This window comes from Eumetopias jubatus, unplaced genomic scaffold, assembly GCF_037043125.1.
Source record: "Eumetopias jubatus isolate StellerSeaLion01/CBP00866 unplaced genomic scaffold, mEumJub1_p1.0 scaffold_11, whole genome shotgun sequence".
Lineage (NCBI taxonomy): Eukaryota > Metazoa > Chordata > Mammalia > Carnivora > Otariidae > Eumetopias > Eumetopias jubatus.
Window position 1 is genome coordinate 67,665,159 of NW_028274817.1, and position 13,387 is coordinate 67,678,545.

A 13,387-nucleotide genomic window follows, 5' to 3' on the forward strand; every position below is an offset into this window, starting at 1 on the left:
GGTAAGACTCAGAGATTATGACTTATGACACAGATTTACAAATGGATTCAGATATAACCAAGATGTCAGGAAATGGAATTCAGGGTAGCATTTGTGAAGACAATGACTAGAATGGAGAAATCGATTAATGGCAACATAGAGTCTCTAAGGGCAGAAATGAAAGCTGAACTGGCAGAACTTAAAAATACTATCAGTAAGATCCAATCTAAACTAGATAATCTAACAGGGTAAGCAAGGAAGAAGAAGGAATTAGTGATCTAGCAGACCAATTGATAGGACCTAAAACCACTAAGGAAATTGAAGCAGTTATCAAAAATCTCCCAGCAAAGAAAAGCCCAGGGCCAGATGGCCTCCCAGGGGAATTCTACCAAACATTTCAAGAAGAATTAATACCTATTCTCCTGAAACTGTTCCAAAAAATAGAAATGGAAGGAAAAATTCCAAACTCATTTTATGAGGCCCCCATTACCTTGATCCCCAAACCAGACAAAGACCCCATCAAAAAGGAGAATTACAGACCAATATCCTTGATGAACATGGATGCAAAAATTCTCACCAAAATACTAGCCAATAGGATCCAACAGTACATTAAAAGGATTATTCACCACGACCAAGTGGGATTTATCCCTGCGCTGCAAGGTTGGTTCATCATCCGCAAATCAATCAATGTGATACAATATATTAACAAAAGAAAGAACAAGAATCATATGATCCTCTCAATAGATGCAGAAAAAGCATTTGACAAAGTACAGCATCCTTTCTTGATCAAAACTCTTCAGAGTATAGGGATAGAGGGTACATACCTCAATATCATAAAAGCCATCTATGAAAAACCTACAGCGAATATCATTCTCAATGGGGGAAAGCTGAGAGCTTTCCCCCTAGGGTCAGGAATGCGGCAGGGATGTCCACTACCACCACTGCTATTCGACATAGTATTAGAAGTCCTAGCCACAGCAATCAGACAACAAAAAGAAATCAAAGGCATCCAAATCGGCAAAGAGGAAGTCAAACTCTCACTCTTTGCAGATGATATACTTTATGTGGAAAACCCAAGAGACTCCACCCCAAAACTGCTAGAACTCATACAGGAATTCAATAAAGTGGCAAGATATAAAATCAATCCAGAAATCAGTGGCATTCCTACACACCAACAAGACGGAAGAGAGAGAAATTAAGGAGTCAATCCCATTTACAATTGCACCCAAAACCATAAGCTACCTAGGAATAAATCTAACCAAAGAGGCAAAGGATCTGTACTCAGAAAACTATAAAATACTCATGAAAGGAATTGAGGAAGACACAAAGAAATGGAAAAACGTTCCATGCTCATGGATTGGAAGAACAAACATTGTGAAGATGTCAATGCTACCTAGAGCAATCTACACATTCAATGCAATACCATCCACTTTTTTCAAAGAAATGGAACAAATAATCCTAAAATTTGTATGGGACCAGAAGAGACCCCGAATAGACAGAGGAATGTTGAAAAAGAAAAGCAAAGCTGGCGGCATCCCAATTCCAGACTTCCAGCTCTATTACAAAGCTGTCATCATCAAGACAGTATGGTACTGGCACAAAAACAGACACATAGATCAATGGAACAGAATAGAGAGCCCGGAAATGGACCCTCAACTCTATGATCAACTAATCTTCGACAAAGGAGGAAAGAATGTCCAATGGCAAAAAGACAGTCTCTTCAACAAATGGTGTTGGGAAAATTGGACAGCCACATGCAGAAGAATGAAACTGGACCATTTCCTTACACCACACACAAAAAGAGACTCCAAATGGTTGAAAGACCTCAATGTGAGACAGGAGTCCATCAAAATCCTAAAGGAGAACACAGGTAGCAACCTCTTCGACCTCAGCCACAGGAATTTCTTCCTAGAAACATCGCCAAAGGCAAGAGAAGCAAGGGCAAAAATGAACTATTGGGATTTCATCAAGATAAAAAGCTTTTGCACAGCAAAAGAAACAGTCCACAAAACCAAAAGACAACCGACAGAATGGGAGAAAATATTTGCAAATGACATATCAGATAAAGAGCTAGTATCCAAAATCTATGAAGAACTTATCAAACTCAAGACCCAAAGAACAAATGATCCAATCAAGAAATGGGTAGAAGACATGAACAGACATTTTTCCAAAGAAGACATCCAAATGGCCAACAGACACATGAAAAAGTGCTCAACATCGCTCAGCATCAGGGAAATCCAAATCAAAACCTCAGTGAGATACCACCTCACACCAGTCAGAATGGCTAAAATTAACAAGTCAGGAAACGACAGATGTTGGCGGGGATGCGGAGAAAGGGGAACCCTCCTCCACTGTTGGTGGGAATGTAAGCTGGCACAACCACTCTGGAAAACAGTATGGAGGTTCCTCAAAAAGTTGAAAATAGAGCTGCCATACGTTCCAGCAATTGCACTACTGGGTATTTACCACAAAGATACAAATGTAGGGATCCGAAGGGGTACGTGCACCCCAATGTTTATAGCAGCAATGTCCACAGTAGCCAAACTGTGCACAGAGCCAAGATGTCCATCAACAGATGAATGGATAAAGAAGAAGTGGTATATATACACAATGGAATATTATGCAGCCATCAAAAGGAATGAGATCTTGCCATTTGCAATGACATGGATGGAACTGGAGGGTGCTATGCTGAATGAAATAAGTCAATCAGAGAAAGACATGTATCATATGACCTCACTGATATGAGGAATTCTTAATCTCAGGAAACAAACTGAGGGTTGCTGGAATGGTAGGGGGGGTGGGAGGGCTGAGGTGGCTGGGTGATAGACAGTGGGAATGGTATGTGCCATGGTGAGCGCTGTGAATTGTGCAAGACTGTTGAATCACAGATCTGTACCTATGAAACAAATAATGCAATATATGTTAAGAAAAACAAAAGAAGAAGAAGATAGCAGGAGGGGAAGAATGAAGGGGAGTAAATCGGAGGGGGAGACGAACCATGAGACACGATGGACTCTGAAAAACAAACTGAGGGTTCTAGAGGGGAGGGGGGTGGGGGGATGGTTTAGCCTGGTGATGGGTATTAAAGAGGGCACGTTCTGCGTGGAGCACTGGGTGTTATGCACAAACAATGAATCATGGAACACTACATCAAAAACTAATGATGTAATGTATGGTGATTAACATAACAATAAAAAATTAAAAAAAAATAAAGAGGAGGGCTGGGAGAAACAACTCAAAACCCATGAAAACAGAATCAGAGAAATAAGTGACACCATGAAACGTTCCAATGTCAGAATTATTGGGATCCCTGAAGGGGTGGAAAGAGAGAGAGGACTAGAAGATATATTTCACAAATCATAGCCGAGAACTTCCCTAATCTGGGGAATGAAACAAACATTCGTGTCTTAGAGGCAGAGAGGACCCCTCCCAAGATCAAGGAAAACAGGCCAACACCCCAGCATGTAATAGTAAAATTTGCAAATCTTAGAACCAAGGAAACCATCTTAAGGGCAGTTAGGGGGAAGAGATTCCTTACATACAGAGGGAGGAACATCAGAATAACGTCAGACCTATCCACAGAAACCTGGCAAGCCAAAAAGGCCTGGCAAGACATTTTCAGGGTATTAAATGAGAAGAACATACAGCCAAGAATACTTTATCCGGCAAGGCTGTCATTTAGAATGGATGGAGAGATGCAGAGCTTCCAAGACTGGCAGAAGCTGAAAGAATATGTGACCACTAAGCAGGCCCTGCAAGAAATACTAAGGGGGGTTCTATAAAAGGAGAAAGACCCCAAGAGTCATATACAACAGAAATTTACAGGGACAATCCATAGAAACAAGGACTTCACAGGCAACATGATGACAATAAATTCATATCTTTCAATAACTACTCTCAAGGTGAACGGCCTAAATGCTCCCATAACGGCACAGGATTGCAGATTGGATAAAAAGACAGGACCCATCCATATGCTGACTACAAGAGACTCATTTTGAACCTAAAGATACATCCAGACTGAAAGTGAAGGGATCCATCTTCCATGCCACAGATCTCAAAAAAAAAAAAAAAAAAAAAAAAAGCTGGGGTAGCAATTCTTATATCAGACAAATTAGATTTTAAACTAAAGACTGTACTTAGAGACACAGAAGAACACTATATCATACTTAAAGGGTCTATCCAACAAGAAGATCTAACAATTGTAAATATCTATGCCCCCAACATGGGAGCAGCCATCTACATAAGCCAACTGTTAACCAAAATAAAGAGTCATACTGATAATAATACATTAATTGTAGGAGACCTCAATACTCCACTCTCAGCAATAGACAGATCATCTAAGCAGAAAATCAACAAAGAAACAAGAGCCTTAAATGACACACTGGACCAGACGGACCTCATAGATATTTACAGAACATTCAACCCTAAAACAACAGAATACTCATTCTTCTTGAGCACACACGGAACTTTCTCCAGAATAGACCACATACTGGGTCACAAATCAGGTCTCAACAGATAACAAAAGATTGAGATTATACCCTGCATATTCTCAGACCCTAATGCTTTAAAACTGGAACTCAATCACAAGAAAAAAATTGGCAGAAAATCAAACACTTGGAAGCTAAAGACCACTCTGCTCAAGAACGTTTGGGTCAACCAAGAAATCAAAGAAGAACTTAAACAATTCATGGAAATCCATGAGAACTAAAAAACATCAGTCCAAAACCTATGGGATACTGCAAAGGCGATCCTAAGGGGGAAATACATAGCCATCCAAGCCTCACTCAAAAAAATAGAAAAATCCTGAATTCACCAACTAACTCTACACCTTAAAGAACTAGAGAAAAAGAAACAAAACGATGCCTAAGCCATGCATTAGAAGAGAAATAATTAAGATTAGAACAGAGATCAATGAATTAGAAACCAGAAACACAGTAGAGCAGATCAACAAAATTAGAAGCTTGTTCTCTGAAAGAATTAATAGCATCGATAAACCACTGGGCCAGACTTATCCAAAAGAAGAGAGAAAGGACCCAAATTAGTAAAATTGTGAATGAAAGGGGAGAGATCATGACTAACACCAAGGAAATAGAAACAATTATTAGAAATTATTATCAACAACTATATGCCAATAAATTGAGCAATCTGGATGAAGTGGAGGCCTTCCTGGAAACCTATAAGCTGCCAAGACTGAAACAGGAAGAAATTGACAACCTGAATAGGCCAATAACCAGAAATGAGATTGAAGCAGTGATCAAAAACCTCCCAAAAAACAAGAGTCCAGGGTCTGATGGACTCCCTGGGGAATTCTACCAAACATTCAAAGAAGAAATCAAACCTAATCTCCTGAAGCTGTTTCCAAAAATAGAAACACAAGGAAAGCTTCCAGACTCATTCTATGAGACCAGCATTACCTTAATCCCCATAACAGGAAAAGACCCCGTCAAAAAGGAGAATTTCAGACCGATATCCCTGATGAATATAGGTTCCAAAATTCTCAACAAAATCCTAGCTAATAGGATCCAACAATACATTAAACGGATCATCCACCATGACGAAGTGAGATTTATCCCCGGGATGCAAGGGTGGTTCAACATTCGCAAATCAATCAATGTGATAGAACACATTAATTAGAGGAGAGAGAAGAACCATATGGTCCTCTCAATTGCTGCAGAAAAAGCATTTGACAAAATATAGCATCCTTTCCTGATTAAATTCTTCAGAATATAGGGATAGAGGGAACATTCCTTAGTTCATAAATCCATCTATGAAAAACGCACAGCGAATATCACCCACAACAGGGAAAAAATGAGAGCCTTTCCCTTAAGATCCGGAACACGTCAAGGATGCCCACTCTTGCCACTATTTTTCAACATAGTACTAGAAGTTTTAGCAACAGCAATCAGACAACAAAAAGAAATAAAATGTATTCAAACTGGCAAAGGAGAATTCAATAGATGACATGACACTTTCTGTGGAAAACCCAAAGACTCCACCCCCAAATTACCAGAACCCACACAGCAATTCTGTAATGAATTGACATTACACTTTATGTGGAAAACCCAGAAGACTCCACCCACAAATTACCAAAACTCACACAGCAATTCAGTAATGTGGCAGGATACAAAATCAATGCACAGAAATCTGTTACTTTCTTATACACTAACAATGTAACTGTAGAAAGAGAAATTAGGGAATCAATTCCTTTTACAACAGCACGAAAAACCATAAGATACCTCAGAATAAACCTAACCAAAAAGGTAAAGGAGCTATACTCTAGGAACTACAGAACACTCATGAAAGAAATTGAAGAATACACAAAAAGATGGAAAAACATTCCATGCTCATGGATCGGAAGAATAAACATTGTTAAAATGTCTATGCTCCCCAGAGAAATCTATACCTTCAACACCATCCTGATCAAAATTCCAATGACATTTTTCAAAGTGCTGGAACAAACAATCTAAAATTTGTATGGAATCAGAAAAGACCCTGAATCGCCAAGTAAATGTTGTAGAAGAAAAACAAAGCTGGGGCATTACGTTGCCTGATTTCAAGCTATATTACAAAGCAGTGGTCACCAAGACAGCATGGTACTGGCACAAAAACAGATATATAGACCAATGGAACAGAATAGAGTGCCCAGATATGGACCCTCAACTCTATGGTCAAATAATCTTCAACAAAGCAGGAAAAAATATGCAATAGAAAAAAGACAGTCTCTTCAATAAATGGTGCTGGGAAAATTGGGCAGCTATATACAGAAGAATGAATCTCAGACCATTCTCTAACACCATACACAAAGATAAACTCAAAATGGATGAAAGACTTGAATGTGAGACAGGAATCCATCAAAATCCTAGAGGAGAACATAGACAGTAACCTCTTTGACATCGGCCACAGCAGCTTCTTTCAAGATACATCTCCAAAGGCTAGTGAAGCAAAGCACAAATGAACTTTTGGTACTTCATCAATAAAAATCTTCTGCACAGCAAAGGAAACAGTCAACAGAACAAAGAGACAACCCACAGAATGGGAGAAAATATTTGCGAATGACACTACAAACAAAGTGCTGATTTCCAAGATCTATAAAGAACTTCTCAAACTCAACACCCAACAAACAAGTCAAAAAATGGGCAGAAGACATGAAGAGACACTTCTCCGAAGAAGACATACAAATGGCTAACGGACACATGAAAATATGTTTATCATCATTAGCTATCAGGGAAATTCAAATCAAAACCACATTGAGATACCACCTTAGAATGGTGGTATCTCAGCAGTTAGAATGGCAAAAATTGACAAGGCAAGAAACAACAAATGTTGGAGAGGTTGTGGAGAAAGGGGAACCCTCTTACACTCTTGGTGGGAATGTGAATTGGTACAGCGACTTTGGAAAATAATGTGGAGGTTCCAGGAAACAAACTGAGTGTTACTGGAATGGTTAGGGGTGGGAGGGATGGGGTGGCTGGGTGATAGACATTGGGGAGGGTATGTGCTACGGTGAGCGCTGTGAATTATGCAAGACTGTTGAATCACAGATCTGTACTTCTGAAACAAATAACGCAACATATTTTAAGAAAAAAGAAAAAGAAGAAGATAACAGGAGAGGAAGAATGAAGGGGAGTAAGTCAGAGGGGGAGACGAACCATGAGAGATGATGGACTCTGAAAAACAAACTGAGGGTTCTAGAGGGGAGGAGGGTAGGGGGATGGGTTAGCCTGGTGATGGGTATTGAGGAGGGCACGTTCTGCATGGAGCACTGGGTGTTATGAACAAGCAATGAATCATGGAACACTGCATCAAAAACTAATGATGTCATGTATGGTGATTAACATAACAATACAAAATAAAAAAAATAATGTGGAGGTTCCTCAAAAATTTAAAAATAGAGCTACCCTATGACCCCGCAATTGCAGTCCTGGGTATTTACCCCAAAGACTCAGATGTGATGAAAAGAAGGGCCATATGCACCCCAGTGTTCATAGTAGCAATGTCCTCAATAGCCAAACTGTGGAAAGAGCCGAGATGCCCTTCAACAGATGAATGGATAAAGAAGATGTGGTCCATATATACAATGGAATATGACTCAGCCATCAGAAAGGATGAATACCCAACTTTTACATCAACATGGATGGGACTGGACACAATTATGCTAAGTGAACTAAGTCAAGCAGAGAAAGTCAATTATCATATGGTTTCACTTATTTGTGGAACATAAGAAATAGCATGGAGGACATTAGGAGAAGGAAGGGAAAAATGAAGGGGGGGAAATTGGAGGGAGAGATGAACCATGAGAGACTATGGACTCTGAGAAACAAACTGAGGGTTTTAGAGGGGAGGGGGATGGGTGGATGCGTTAGCATAGTGATGGGTATTAAGGAGGTCACGTACTGCATGGAGCCCTGGGTGTTATATGAAAACAATGAATCGTGGATCACTACATCAAAAACTAATGATGTATTGTATGGTGACTAACATAACGAAATAAAATTAAAAAAGAGATGTAATATATATATGTATACAGAAGATATTGAAGATAAAGAAGATGTTTTATATATACTAAAGATATAGAAGATATTAAAGGTAAAGAAGATATCATACACACACACAGGAATATTACTCAGTCATAAGAAGAATGAAATCTTGCCATTTACAACGATGTGGACAGAGCTAGAGAGTAGTATGCTAAGCAAAATAAGTCAGTCATAGAAAGATAAATACCATATGATTTCACCCATATGTGGAATTTAAGAAACCAATCAAATGAACATGGCGGGGAGTGGTGGGAAGAGGCAAACCAAGAAACAGACTCTTAATTGTAGAGAACAAACTGATGGTTACTGGAGGGGGAAGTGGGTGGGGGAATGGGTTAAATGGGTCTTTTGTGACTGTCTTCTTTCATTTAGCATAATGTTTATGAGGTTCATTCATGTTGCAATACTTCATTTCTTATATTGCCAAATTACATTCCATTCCTCTGCATTGATATACCATCTTTTGTATTTAATGGATAGACATTGGGTTGTTTCTACTTTTTAGCTATTATTTATGCTGTTATGAGCACTAGTGTGCTGCTTTTTGTATGGACATTTGTTTTCAGTTCTCTAGGGTATATACCCAGAAGTAGAGTTGCTGGGTATATTATGGTAATTTTATGTTTATCTTTTTTTTTAATTTAAATTCAGTTACAACATATAGTACATCATTAGTTTCAGACGTAGTCTTCAATGATTCATCAGTTGCATATAACATCCAGTGCTCATTGCATCAAGTGCCCTCCTTAATGCCCATCTTTTTGAAAAATTGCTGATCTAATTTCCTCAGTGGCTGTACCACATTTTGTATTCCAAACAGCAGGGTAAAATAGTTTCAATTTCTTTACAACTGACCAACACTTATTATTATATATCTTTTTATTTATGGTCATCCTAGTGGGTGTGAAATTGTATGCCATTTTTTTCATTTGACTTTCATTTTCCTAATGAATAACTAATAATGGCAAGCATTGTTTCATAGGCTTAAAGGCCTTTTGCAGCTCTTTTTATTTTTTTTAAACAATTAAAATTTTAATTCCAGTGTAGTTAACATACAGTGTTAGATTAGTTTCAGGTGTACAATATAATGATTCAACAATTCCACATATGACTTAGTGCTCAACAAAGTAAGTGTACTCTTAATCCCTTTCACCTATTTCCGCAATCCCCCCACCCACTTCCCCTCTGGTCACCATGTTTGTTCTCTATAGTTTTTTAGTTTGTCTCTTTTTTCTCCGTTTGTTTTGTTTCTTAAATTCCACATATGAGTGAAATCATATGGCGTTTGTCTTTATATGACTGACTTATTTGCTTAATATTATACTCTCTAGCTCCATCCATGTTGAAAATGGCAAGATTTCATCCTTTTATGGCTGAATAATATTACATTGTATATATATATATATATATATATATATATACACCACATTTTCTTTATGTATTCATGTATCAGTGGACATTTGGGCTCTTTCCATAAATTGGCTATTGTATATGATGCTTCAATAAACATAGGGGTGCATATATCCTTTCAAATTACTGTTCTTGTATTCTTTGGGTAAATACCAAGTGGTGTGATTATTAGATCACATGGTAGTTCTCATTTTAATTTTAATTTATTTTTATTTTTAAAAAACATTTTATTTAGTTATTTGTCAGAGAGAGAGAGAGAGAGCGTGCAGACAAGTAGGGGGAGTGGGAGAGGGAGAGAAGCAGGCTCCTCACTGAGCAAGGAGCCCGATGAGGGACTCAGTCCCAGGACCCTGGGAACATGACCTGAGTCAAAGGTAGACACTTAACGGACTGAGCCACACAGGCGTCCCTCTTTTTAATTTTTAGAGGAACCTCCACACTGTCTTCCACAGTGACTGTATCAGTTTGCATTCCCACCAACAGTGCACGAGGGTTCCTTTTTCTCCACATCCTCACCAACACTTGTTTCTTACATTTTTGATTGTAGATATTCTGACAGGTGTGTGGTGATATCTCTTTGTAGTTTTAATTTGCATTTCCCTGATGATAAGTGATGTTGACCATATTTTCATGTGTCTATTGTCCATCTGTATGTCTTCTTTGGAGAAATGTCTGTTCATGTCTTCTGCCCATTTCTATATTGGATTATTTGAAATACAAACAATTATTGTGATTAGAGAATATGAAAAATTATATGCCAACAAACTGGGCAATCTAGAAGAAATGGATAAATTCCTAGAAACATACAAACTACCAATCTGAAACAGGAAGAAATAGAACATTTGACCAGACCAATAACCAGCACAGAAATTGTGTCAGTAATCAACAATCTCCCAACAAACCAAAGTCCAGGCTCAGATGACTTCTCAGGGGAATTCTACCAGAAATTTAAAGAAGAATTAATACCTATTCTTCTCAAACTGTTCCAAAAAGTAGAAAAGGAAGGAACACTTCCCAGCTCATTCCTTTTTTTTTAAAGGACACATTTATTCAGCATCATGATCAGACTATTATATTTAGCATTCAACAGCATGGGTGCAAAAAAAAAAACTACATTAAAACCCTTTGTGGGAATGCTTTACACTTGCCACAGAACAGAAACTAAAATAAACTGTTATACAGTTATTCACAAATACAATCCTTGAGGTTTTTTGCCCATACACATGAGTATTGTCTAAAACATGTCTTCTTTGTAGCAGCTAGGCCCTGCCACCACTGTGCTTGGCTGAGTTCACAAATTCGTTGTAACCTGTAGCTTCCCTGTCACTTCTCTCCTGCTAAGCTTTGTTTCCTGGCAGTAATTAAAACCTTCTGCCACTGCCATAGCTACTGCTGCTGCTGGAACCACCATAGCCACCTTGGTTTTGTGGTTTGGCCAAGTATTGGCCTCTACCACCACAGGGGCCAGAACTTCTGCCTCCAAAATTTCCTTCTTTCTTGGGTCCAAAATTTGAGGATTGATTGTTGTAATTGCCAAAATCATTATAGCTTCCGCCACCTCCAAAGTTGCTTCCGTCATTACCAAATCCGTTATAGCCATCCCCACGGCCACCATGTCCACCACCACCTTGACTGCCACCAAAGCCACCTCACCCACTGAAGTTCCCTCCACGACCAAAGTTGTCATTCCCACCAAAACTACCTCCATGACCACCACCAAAGTTTCCAGAACCACTTCGACCTCTTTGGCTGGATGAAGCACATCTCTTGCTTAGATAGGGCTTTCCTTACTTCACAGTTGTGGCCATTCTCAGTATGGTATTTTTGAATGATAGTCTTGTCTACAGAGTCATGGTCATCAAATGTTACAAAAGCAAAATCTCTCTTTTTGCCACTACCTCGGTCAGTCATGATCTCAATCACTTCAATTTTCCCATACAAAATAATCTCTTAGATGATGTTCTTCAGTGTCTTCTTTAATGCCATCAACAAAAATGTTTTTCACAGTTAAGTGGGCACCAGGTCTTTGAGATCTTCTCTCGAGATAGCCCTCTTTGGTTCCACAACTCTTCCATCCACCTTGTGTGGCCTTGTATTCATGGCTGCATCCACCTCCTCCACAGTGGCATATGTAACAAATCCAAAGCCTCTGGGGTGCTTGGTGTTTGGATCTCTCATTACCACACAGTCTGTAAGCATTCCTCGAGTCTCAAAATGGCTCCTCAGACTCTCACCGGTTGTTTCAAAGCTCAAACCTCCGATGAAGAGCTTCCATAGCTGTTCAGGCTCTTTGGGAGACTCTGACTTAGACATGACAGTGATGGGAGGGGAGGTTTTAACGATGCTTATTTATTGGAGTCCATGGGCAGAAAGGTGTAATCTAATGAAAGTATCTCTTCCCAACTCATTCTATTGGGCACCATGACCTTATTTTCAAAACAGGACAAAGACCCCACTAAAAAGGAGATTTAACAGCCAATATCCCTGATGAACATGGATGCAAAAATTCTAAAGAAGACACTAGCATATCGAATGCAATGGTACATTAAAAGAATTATTCACCTCGATCAAGTGGGATTTATTCCTGGGCTGCAGGGATCGTTCAATATTCACAAATCAATCAGTGTGATACACCACATTAATAAAAGGAAAGGATAAGAACCACACAATCCTCTCAATAGATGCAGAAAGTAATTAATGCCATTTTATTACTTGTTTTCTTGTTGTTTCTGGGGATTTTCTCTGTTCCTTTCTAGTCTTTGTCACTTTTGGTCTTTCTTTCCCACTCAAAGAGTCCCCTTTCATATTTCTTGCAGGACTGGTTTAGTGTTAATGAAGTCTTAGTTTTTTTTATATCTGGGAAACTCTTTATCTCTCCTATTTTGAATGATAGCCTTTGTGGAGTTATTCTTAGAAAATATAAGCCCTAGGGAGTGAGTGTGGAAGCAGCTGAAACGTCAGCAGCGGTCCTGTTCTTGGTTTGTTGAACACAATGGCCGGGTAAGAGCAAGATCCCACGGTCCCCAGGGGCAGGGCATAACTTAGGAGCTATGAAAGAATGTGACCCTCAGTCTCCGCTTTCTGCACCTGGTGATTGCTAGCCCAAACATCCCGCTCCTCCCTTATCCCATGACTGACTCGCTGCGTGCCCACGTGTAGGGGAAAATGCAAGCCTGCTTCAAGATACTTGCCATCCCTTTGTACTCCTTTCCCACGCGTGGAGGCATCTGTCCTTGCTTTTCTGGTGAAAAAAATAAAAGCTATGTGCAGGATTCGGCTGCTGCTGCTTTCCCTTGCAGAAGCAGCTCTCCACTGCCGCTCAGATTGGTGTCTGAGAATTTTATTTCAGTGCGTGACGACATTGGGCACATGAACAGGGACATTTTCAGGGCTCGATAGAGTCCTGGTCCTCAGTGTGGGGTGACATTTGGTTCCCGAGGGTGGGGCTTTTTCAGGGCTCA

At 39.4% G+C, this 13,387-nt stretch overlaps 1 pseudogene; it reads right to left on the reverse strand.

Annotated features, from left to right (window-relative positions):
* The window catches only part of LOC114207431 (centromere protein N-like), a 59,046-nt pseudogene extending 47,505 nt beyond the window's left edge, over positions 1-11,541 (reverse strand).
* Positions 11,542-13,387: the final 1,846 nt, after the last annotated feature.